The 11,536-nt window shown below is 35.2% G+C and overlaps 2 non-coding genes across 2 annotated transcripts; both read left to right on the top strand.

Annotated features, from left to right (window-relative positions):
* Nucleotides 1–4,413: 4,413 nt before the first annotated feature.
* On the top strand, nt 4,414–4,484 carry TRNAG-CCC (transfer RNA glycine (anticodon CCC)). Its single transcript has one exon. It is a non-coding gene; the product is annotated as a tRNA-Gly (tRNA).
* A 214-nt stretch (nt 4,485–4,698) lies between these two features.
* TRNAG-CCC (transfer RNA glycine (anticodon CCC)) lies at nt 4,699–4,769 on the top strand. Its single transcript has one exon. It is a non-coding gene; the product is annotated as a tRNA-Gly (tRNA).
* Nucleotides 4,770–11,536: the final 6,767 nt, after the last annotated feature.

Raw genomic sequence — 11,536 nt, 5'->3', positions numbered from 1 at the left:
TGGGTGGAGTTGATGCATAAAATACTTGAGAAGATAACTGAGCAAGAGAAAATATTGCATAACCAAAAAAAAAAAAAAAAAAAAAAAAAAAAAAAAAAAAAAAAAAAAAAAAAATTCACAACCCAACACTGAATGAAAAAAAATCTTTAGAGGCACAAAAAAAGAAAAAAAAATTCACAACCCAACATTCAATGAAAAAAAAGATCTTTAGAGGCACAAAAAAAATCACAACCCAACACTGAATGAAAAAAAAAATCTTTAGAGGCACAAAAAAAAAAAGAAAAAAAATTCAAAAACCAACACTGAATGAAAAAAAAATCTTTAGAGGCACAAAAAAAGAAAAAAAATTCACAAACCAACACTGAATGAAAAAAAATATTTAGAGGCACAAAAAAAGAAAAAAAAATTCACAAACCAACACTGAATGAAAAAAAAATCTTTAAAGGCACAAAAAAAGAAGAAAAAATTCACAACCCAACATTCAATGAAAAAAAAATCTTTAGAGGCACAAAAACAAAAAGAAAAATAATTCACAACCCAACACTGAATGAAAAAAAAAATCTTTAGAGGCACAAAAAAAATCACAACCCAACACTGAATGAAAAAAAAAATCTTTAGAGGCACAAAAACAAAAAGAAAAATAATTCACAACCCAACACTGAATGAAAAAAAAAATCTTTAGAGGCACAGAAAAAAAAATTCACAACCCAACATTAAATGGAAAAAATCTTTAGAGGCACAACAACAACAACAACAAATGCAGCCGTTTCTAATCCAGTGCAGTACAAAGGCCTCACAAGTCCTTTGTCATGACTGGGGTTTGGCCATTTTCATCACTAAGCAGGCCATGGCGGATTGGTGATGGTGGGAAACTAAGTCCTTCTAAGTCTGATCGCTCAAAGCAAACCAACCTAATATGGGTGGCCCTGACTAGTACAGCTTTGTTGATTACGGCGATATAGAAACTCTTTCACCACGTTAACGTATCCCCACTCAGAAAGGGCACATTCAAGCATAAATTGATAAGATAAATATTTATGAGGTGGAAAAAAAAAAAAACCTTCCGGCAACTTGACAATTTTTGTGAGTTGTATAAATGTAAGACTTTAATTTGGAAATTAAATAGAATATTACTCTACAGCATTATACATCAACCTATTTTATTCAAATTATCTACAAACTGAATAAATCATCACATTCTTCGATTAAGTCTTTTAAAAGATGTATGAATTCCATAGTATATGGTAAAATTCACCACAAGATATTTTTCATATTCGTGGATTGGCGTTATTTCAATCAAGTGGAGGATAATGCTAAGTATCAGGTAGTCTCTCCTTATCTTATCTAATCTAAAACTTGCTTTAATCATGATAACGAGTAAGGTTATTCCCCCAGCAACCACTATTCACCTAGTTTCGCCTTTACAAATTCTAAGCAAGGTTAAAGTAATATGGATCTTTATTTTCACGTTAAAAAGTACAAATAAATTGAAGCCTAAACAAGATGTAGATTTAATCCTTATACTGTGATAACTGCTACAAACATGGCCCATATAAACATTACTACTCATGGCGTGCATACAACTTACACCGTCTAGCATGCTTCTACACTTTTCATGAAAACATGTTTTCCGAATTTCAGTCCCAAGTCATATGATGTTACCTTCAAATCATTATTCCATATCAAGTAATTGCAGTATTCGTCTTCTTCTTTGTCTGCATCTTTTCCCCACTTCTATGTGGGGTCGATGTTGACAAAGAAGAAGAATACTACAATTACTTGATATAGAATCATGATTTAAAAGTAACATCCTTATTCTATATCAAGTAAGTGTAGTATTAAATGTACGAAATACAAAGTAAGTGTAGTATTAAATGAACGAAATACAATGTTCCAAAACTACACTTTATATGAAAAAATACTAGCCTCATAAATTGGGAAAATAGTACACCATCAAAATTCTCAAAAAATCATTAGTAAAAAGAACCTTGACAATGGGAAATGGTTACACAATTAGCAGTCAATTACTCACATTTACTAGTCAACTAGATCTCCAAAGCCACATTAATCCCTGTCATTTACAAATCTCTTGCTTCTATAACTTACTGCTCTCATACCCTTCATAACGTGTAGAAATCACGTTAACCAATTATACAACATTAAACCCAAAATACCTCAGTGAAATCCTCATTTGGGGCGTAAACTTCCCAGCACAATCCAACGACGCCTGTATTTAGTAATCTATTCGCCAGAACCCCTTCAAAGTTCATTTTACTGTATAACAACATTACAAATAGGGTTTAAGAGAATGCTGTCAAATAAAGGAATGTTTGTTAAAGTCATATTTTTTTGCAAATGAATTTCTGGTAGAAAGGGATCTGAATAGAAGGAAATGAAATTAAGAAAATCAACAAGAGTTTGATAAACCTCCATTATTAAAGATACAAAAACACTGGAAATCGTTTACATAAGACATTAATCAGAGGGCCTCGGCTTCGTAGGAAGCTGGAATTGAGATCATGTAAAAGGCTAACAAGTGGATGCAGCTAACGACAGAAAGAACACTATTAGCTTCCTTTAGTAATGCTTACAGTCCAAAAGTGCACTAATAGTACAGGAGGGGTACACACACAAAGATAATAAATATTTCTTAAAGCTTTTGAGTGTAGATTACCTTAAACATAGTAGGAAAAACATGATTTTTAAAACTTGCGCTATTAATAATACTGTCTGTCTGCCTGCAAAAATTGCCTTGCCTTATGCAAGACACGGGCTCTTACGTTGGCAGCCCGTAAGCGAATGTAATTGTAATTTACTTTAGTTTACTTTGAAAGTGGGATCATTAATAAAAAAGGGGGTCGTGAGAGAAACCCCCTTAGAATACGCTGGAAAAAAAAAAGTGCACCTAAAGGAAATAGGGCGCCCTGCTATTGAGAGGCGTACTGTAGGCTGGTCATCTGGCAGGAGATATGAAGGTTTTAGGCGATCATAGCATGTTAATTAAGAATGCTTTGGGCACAGATATCAAACTGTAAGATACAAAATACTAAGAAAATCTAAAAGAAATTTCAAAGAGGATGAATAGGACTATAGTAACTTAAAACTTAAATATTTAAAACAGATGATAGTACAAAATAAACAATAAAGACCAATAGGAATTTCCACGTGGAGTAAATTTCCAGATTCCTGCGAATTTCATCTTTGTATTCTTTTTTATTCAAGCTACAACCCTAATTGGAAAAGCAAGATGCTATAAGCCCAAGGGGTCCAACAGGGAAAAATAGCCCAGCGAGGAAAGAAAATAAGGAAAGAAACGATATAAGAACTTAATCTATTATAAAAAAAGTTGAGAGTTCATTCTATTCTATTTCAAAGGGAACAAAATGACAGTTATTTATATTATTTTTTTGTATCCGATTACAACTCCAGCATTTTCAAAGGGGCTTTTCAACCAAATGATATCTCATATTTCTATACCTTAGGTCTTCTCTCATTCAGACTCTACATCTCATTTCCCTGCGATTACTTCTAAATCAATTAGTGTTATCAAAAGTTTAATCTCTCTCTCTCTCTCTCTCTCTCTCTCTCTCTCTCTCTCTCTCTCTCTCTCTCTCTTTTCTGGTCTGTATGTGTAGAGTTCAGTAAAACACAAGTAGAAAGAACGGGAAGGCCTATTACGGATAGCAATACTCTCTCTCTCTCTCTCTCTCTCTCTCTCTCTCTCTCTCTCTCTCTCTCTCTCTCTCTCTCTCTCTCTCTCTCTCTCTCTGGTCTGGATGCGTAGATTTCAGTAAAACACAAGTAGAATGAACGGGAAGGCCTACTACGGATAGTACTCTCTCTCTCTCTCTCTCTCTCTCTCTCTCTCTCTCTCTCTCTCTCTCTCTCTCTCTCTCTCTCTCTCTCTCTCTCTCTCTCTCTCACTTCATTTTATCTTCAATTTCCAATCAAAACTATACAGTATATACAACAACCTGAAAACTTTAAAGTTCACATTTCAAACTCCTCTCGTACAGAACTCCCCTTGATTAAGGAGCATGCGCATAAATAAGTTAATAAATTCATACTTATTATTATCATTATTAACTGCTAAGCTACAACCCTCGTTGGAAAAGCAGAATGCTATAAGCCCAGGGGCCCTAACAGGGAAAATAGCCCAGTGAGGAAAGGACATAAGGAAAAATAAAATATTTTAAGAACAGTAACAACATTAAAATACACATTTCCTATATAAACTATAAATACTTTATCTATTTAAGTGATACTAACGATAGTAACTGTATATTTATGGGTGATTCATATCAGTAATTAAAAGTAAAACATAAATTTTTACGAAAGACAAATACAGAAAAACATCGTACGTTCGATCAATACTTTTCTATGTTACCCTCATAGAATAGCCTCTAACATTAAGCGCCGCTGGTGTAGTGGTATCATGCAAGATTCCCATTCTTGCGACCCGGGTTCGATTCCCGGGCGGCGCAGGAACTTTTTTTTTTTAGTGACGTTATAAAAAAAAGACTTAAATCACCATAAACCTAATTTAATTTCTTATTAGTGACAATACTGAAATATCAAATTAATTATATATAATTATTAAAATAAATATTTATAGCTCTCGTTTAAATCAATACTGAAGCATATGAGCCCCAAGTGATAAACAGAGTTATCTTGTAATGAATTACCGATTTAGGATAAGCGCCGCTGGTGTAGTGGTATCATGCAAGATTCCCATTCTTGCGACCCGGGTTCGATTCCCGGGCGGCGCAGGAACTTTTGAAGGAAATTAAAACTTTTCTGTGAACTCCAAATTTGGAAATGACACATGAATGGTGATTCAGTTTCTCCTTTTTGGTCTTGGATAAATTATTGATATAAATTTGATTGTAACTTTGGAATAAGTTAGACTGGATGCACAATATATTTCAATTGACCATGTAATAATTATCATCATCACCATCATTATTATTATTATCATTATTATTATTGTTATTATTATCATTGTTGTTGTTGTTGTTGTTAATATTATTATTATTATTATTACTAACCAAGCTACAACCCTAGTTGGAAAAACAAGATGCTATAAGCCCAAGGGCTCCAACAGGGAAAAAATAGCCCAGGGATATTACAAATATATTACAATTGTTACGAATCTTGCAACGATTTCCATTAAAATTTGATAATACAATAGCTATATATACAGTATATACAAGACCACTTTGGAGAACCAGATGCCATTATAATAATTTCCTGCATGGCCGAGAGGATAGCATGGTGATATGTTTAAAAGCCAGTTCTACATATACAGTCTAGCAAAGAATGAAAAAAAATTAAGTGGTAAATCGAAATAAATGTAAAATAATCTACCTATATCAGGAGCAGGATTGGAATAGAAAACTTATCTCCAACAGATGTACTATACTTGTATCTGATGGGTAACACCTGGAGCCACTCTCAACGGGGGAGAAAATATTTGGGAAACAAAATTACTACAACTATAAATGAATAATGCTGTAATCTAATAGCAGTCTACCATATAATGACGATTTTCGACGTTTAAATGTTTAAAGGACGCGCATGAATGGCAGAAGCCGGGGACAGTGACACTGCCCTAGAGACCGACCATATATACCACGGTCCAGATATATAGACATTGATATATACATATGATCACCGCCCAAGACCCCTCTCCATCCAAGCTAGGACCAAGGAGAGCCAGGCAATGGCTGCTGATGACTTACCAGACAGACCTACAGGCTCCCCCAAAACTCCCCTCCTTAGCTCACAAGGATGGTGAGACTGCAGCGACCAAAGGAAGTGTAGAGTTTGAGCGGGACTCGAACTCCAGTCTGGCGATCATCAGTCAGGGACGTTACCACATACCCATCAAAATGATCAAGAACAGATGAACGCTTGGGTATGGGCCTAACCTACATGAACAAATTTGACCAAACCACCTGAAGACGGATCGCAAGGAGAAACCACGACGATTTAACAGGTGTCCTCATTGCACGGACTGCCGAAAAGTTACAGACAAGGCTGGCGTACGGTACGGTACGGAGTACGGTACGGTACGGAGTACGGTACAGTACGGTTGATATTTAGCCTATAAATACGGAATTACGGTACGGTATTTTTCCGCACTGTACGATACGGAAAAATTATTGATAGTAAGATAAGAAATTACGGTACGGTATTGTAGCCAGGTACGATCTTTTAACCCTGGTACGGAGTACGGAAAAACATTCCGTACCGTACCGTACTACCAGCCTTGGACAGATGCACAAAAGTTTGTCCCCAGTGCAAAATTCATCCCCTGAGAAGCACTGGAAGAATTGGTCTTAATGGCGGGCTGCTATAAGTTAAGAGCTCGTGCCTCAAACAAGGGTGGTTATCTACTAGAAAAAAAAATGTCTCAAGAGGCTAACCCAATGGCTGTGAGCCATCAGTAGAGACATTGTGGTGCTGTCAGTTGTAAATGGTGTATTTGGACAATGCCACAAGGATGCCAGATATATTGTACTGACAACTACCAGTATACTACTATCATCATCTAGGTTGACCTTGCAACATTTTCCCTTATCACAATGGCTTTTCCTACCTAACGGTGAGTTTTGGAACGGAATCAAGAGGATAATCATTCATTGGCCTTTGCTGTGAAACCTCAGAGGAAACAAACTTCTACAAATCCAAAGGTACAATATATTCAAAGTGAAACCAATTTCAATGATCCAGGCATTAAAATTATGGGTTTTTCAAGTGTCCACATTTGTCAATTTTTTGGGGATCAAATATGTTTCTTCATACTTTCCATGATTCAACCTCTATGAAATGCAATCAGTCAATCTTCTGGCAGTAATTGTTGAATAGAATGCAGATTAAAGATTTGGTGTACGTGTGTTTTTCTTTTTTAAAAAGATCCAATAACGTTCCTTGACTGCTGAGGTTGCAGCAACTGCAATTGTCCACGATTCACATACAATATCTGTTACAAACAGAAAAATAAGACTAAGGAGGCATGTGAAGAAAGATGAAAACTACTTGTTTAATAGGCTCTTCAAGAGTAAAAGGAAAAAAACCTGCTTCAGAGGATCCAGAGCATTAGAGCAGGAATCACGATAAACCACTTTCAAGTGAAGATGGTACCGAGTGAGGCAAAAGAAATAGATGACTTTTGTTGTAAAACAAGAACTGCTAGTTGGGAACATGCACAGGCATCAATAAAACAGAACTGCTGGCAGTAGGGGGTATTACTGGTGACTTTGGTCCCCCTAGCAAAACATTTGTGTTAATTGTACAGTACACTGGTTTTTTAGTATTTCTACTAATCTACTCAGCAAGCTTTACAATAAACATCTGAAAAGAGCTAAGGATACAATGAAGATTTGGACTGATGATTGGGCTATATTCAGAGACTTTTCAAAGCACTGTTAAGTCAACTCCTAAGACACCATACAAAATTTATACACTTGTTTGGAAAAGGAACGACAAGTACAAAAATTATCTGTAACACCTCCAACAACAACAGCCACAGTTTACTATTATCAATGGGAAATTAGCATCTTTTAACACCATGAGGTCCTTTGACTACATTACTACATTGGATCCTTCTCTCTGGTTATGGTTCATTTTCCCTTTGCATACACACCCTGAATAGTCTAGCCTATTTTTTACATATTCTCCTCTGACCTCATATACCTGATAACACAGACTACCAAACAATTCTTCTTCACTCAAGGGGTTACTGCAATGTACTTGTCTAGAGGCTACTTTTCTCTTGGTAAGGGTAGAAGAGACTCTTTAGCTATGGTAAGCAGCTCTTCTAGGAGAAGGACTCCAAAATCAAACCATTATTCTCTAGAATTGGGTAATGCCATAGCCTCTGTACCATGGTCTTCCACTGCCTTGGGTTAGAGTTCTCTTGCTTGAGGGTACACTCGAGCACACTATTCTAGCTTATTTCTCTTCCTCTTGCTTTGTTAAAGTTTTTATAGTTTATATAGGATATATTTATTTCAATGTTGTTACTCTTCTTAGAATATTTTATTATCCTTTTTTCCTTTCCTCACTCGGCTATTATCCCTGTTGGGGCCCCTGGGCTTATAGCATCCTGCTTTTCCAACTGGGGTTATAGCTTAGCAAGTAATAATAATAATAATAATAATAATAATAATAATAATAATAATAATAATAATAATAATAATAATAATCACTCCGTCTTATCAAATCTTTTCCTCCCAGATCTTGGCTAGCTTCATCCTGACACAAATCCAATTTTGATTTTTCACTAAGTTCGGCACCTAATTCTTAAAAGGCATTTCAAGAGTTATAAGCCTTTTATGATTCAAAGTCTTCTTTATCAAAGTCTGCAAATGTCAGTTTATAGTTTCTATATATTTATTTGCTCATTTATTTTATGTTAAACTATGGATAATAAAAACATCAAAGCAAACACTGGGCTGCCACAGAATTCCTTTATATTGAAGAATATATTAAGGCTTCCATGGTCTCTTTCTTGTTAAAAAGGTGGGCACAGAGTTTTTCGTGGCAAGAAATATCTCGACAACACCAAGTCTGAGAGGTCTTGGATACAGGATCCCTCAGAAGATACAAGGTCCATCAGAAGATACAGGATCCATCAGATGATGCAGGATCCATCAGAAGATACAAGATCCATCAGCAGATACAGAATCCACCACAAGATACAAGATCCCTCAGATGATACAGGATCCAACAGAAGATACAGGATCCATCAGAAGATACAGGATTTAACGGAAGATACAGGATCCATCAGAAGATACAAGATCCACTAGAAGATACAAGATCCACTAGAAGATACAGGATTCACCAGAAGATACAGGATCCATCAGAAGATACAGGACCAGAAAATATAAGATCCATCAGAAAACACTGAGGTAGTATGGAAAATGGCCATGGATGACAAAAGATGGATGTGCTTCAGACAGAACCAGTATGATCAGTTGAAAAAAAGTGCTTTTGCAAATTTCTCAATGATCATTGTGTACTTGAAGGGTGTCAAGAACACAGATTAAATGAAATCGGATCTGATATTCAGAGAAAAAATGTAATTCAGATGCCTCGGGTCTATGGACTATCTAAACAGCAGTTAAAACAATGTAAGCATACAAATCATTCTACAACCAAGAAAATCTAATTTCAACCCAGCACTACAACCATGTCTTATACCACTGTATTTATCTAATTAGTTTTCTTTAATATTTTACATTCAATTCCTGGCATAACATTGGGAAAAGGACGAAAAAGCCTTATTCCTTAATAAATAGTGTTCCTACTAACACATCACACATTGTCAAAGTAAGCTGTGTAAGACTGGATAGAAATAAACACTACACCTCCTAATTGTCCTACCCGATACAAAATTTACCTACTTCAAAAATAGATGACCTCTTCCATGAAACTTGTGCTACCAATGACACTGGGCCTAAGTTAGACATATTATAATTGTTAAGGAAGAATGGCTCAAGTCATAATGATTTTAAAAAATGACCAACTCGTTGGCTGATAACTATGGGGAGAAGTTAGAATGCAAAAACTAAACCTTATTTCCATTACAAAAGTATAAGCAATTATTTTCTTAGGTTCCTCCAGCATAACATACGAAATCATTTAGCGACAGAAAAGAAAAGGAAAACATACCTATGAGACCTTCCCGCAAATAAAAGATGATTTACAAAAAATTCCAATGCACTTTACAACACTAATAAAAAAAATCAAAGGGAAAGATTATCCTAACTATTATTACTACTACTACTATTGGTACAATGAGAAAGGAAAAAGGAGTCAAATAGTTTCAGGCTGTAAATCAACAGCAAAAATGGCAAGCCACAATAGTTTCTAAGCTTTCAATTGATCTACTCTGAGCACAAAATAGAAGAATATTATTCTGATTAAAAGTACTTGAAAACAATTTTCAAGGCAAATACAGTATTCTTCTTCTATTAACGTACTTTTCCCATGTATATTCCTCTTCAATAACAGCATCCGCCTGTAATGTCTCCATAGTCACTAAATTACACAAAAGGAATAACAATGTTGGCAAAAGCAGCCAAAATATCTCGATAGGAATTCCGTAAAGCCCCCCAAGGCCCCAAAGACCCACCGGCCAAACATTCGCGTTCAAATTCTCTCTTGGTAAATAACTTGGGCAGCGTCAAGCTCGCTACAATATTTCTAATTCCTACGAGCGAAGATGAGAATAAAGTAATTTACCCCAATACTTCACGAAGTTAATGTTTTCTTTTTTTCTGAAGGAATTGATGTTTTACTTTCATTCACAAGTGTCGAAGAATACAAAAAACGTATGACTACTTGGGGGGAGGGGGTGGGAAGGGTTGAATGTGTGTGTGCATATTTAAATAAAAAATGACGGGTCGCGTACAACTATATATATATATATATATATATATATATATATATATATATATATATATATATATATATATATATATATATATATATATATATACAGTATATATATATACATACACACACACACATATATATATATATATATATATATATATATATATATATATATATATATATATATATATATATATATATATATATATATAATTAGCATTAGGACATCGCTTCCCTTGCAAATGCCACCAGACGAAAAAAGAATAAGCCACAAGAACATTCTTTCTTTAACTGCTGAGTCGTGGATGAAAACCACTGTGCAGTAAAACTTCCCTCAAAATTAGTGGCTACATACACCTACGGAAATGGCTCATCAGTAACATGTTGAACCAACCGACACACACACACACACACACACAAACACACTCAAACTCCTCCTGTCCTCATATACACAAAACACTGCTGTTCCCATCATGGCATTTTGAAAACTACTTTGGGGTGTAGGTAGAATATACCTTAAAGGCAGAGGATTGCCTATTTAAGGGCTTGGACTCACTGGTGGGAGGAAATGCTCCCTAAATGGCAGATGGCCTTCCTCTCCTAGGGCCAATTATAATCCCATTTTCACTAATAAAACATTCTCGGAAATGAAAATAATTACATCATCACTGCACTCCATTTTCCCAGTCACCCAATGGCCAGGCCACTGGATTTGAAGCCCCATACTCTGTATCATCATTGGAAATTACGAGGAAAGTATATACAGTACTGAATATACGTTCATACATAAACACGCACACACATTCCTAGCTTTGCTCACATAAACAATAATAACTAAAGTTTCTGACCAATCCTTTGCACACATCTGTTACTTTTCTTGCTTTACCCATTCTGTGAGTCATATTCTCCTCCGAAACTATCATGTTACATTTTTTTCACAAATTCTTATATGAATCAACTCTTTTTATTCTACTACTATTCATATTTAAATTAATTCATCAATCTCCCTGGTTTCTGTTCACCATCATTACCTTATTCTTACAATTACTCATAACTTTCACCCTTAAAAAAAAAAAAACTTTCAAACTCTTTGACCAACTTCTATAGTTTCCCTTCACTATTACAACCAGCA

Source organism: Palaemon carinicauda, chromosome 23, assembly GCF_036898095.1.
Source record: "Palaemon carinicauda isolate YSFRI2023 chromosome 23, ASM3689809v2, whole genome shotgun sequence".
NCBI lineage: Eukaryota > Metazoa > Arthropoda > Malacostraca > Decapoda > Palaemonidae > Palaemon > Palaemon carinicauda.
This window is presented reverse-complemented; position numbering and strand designations above follow the sequence as displayed.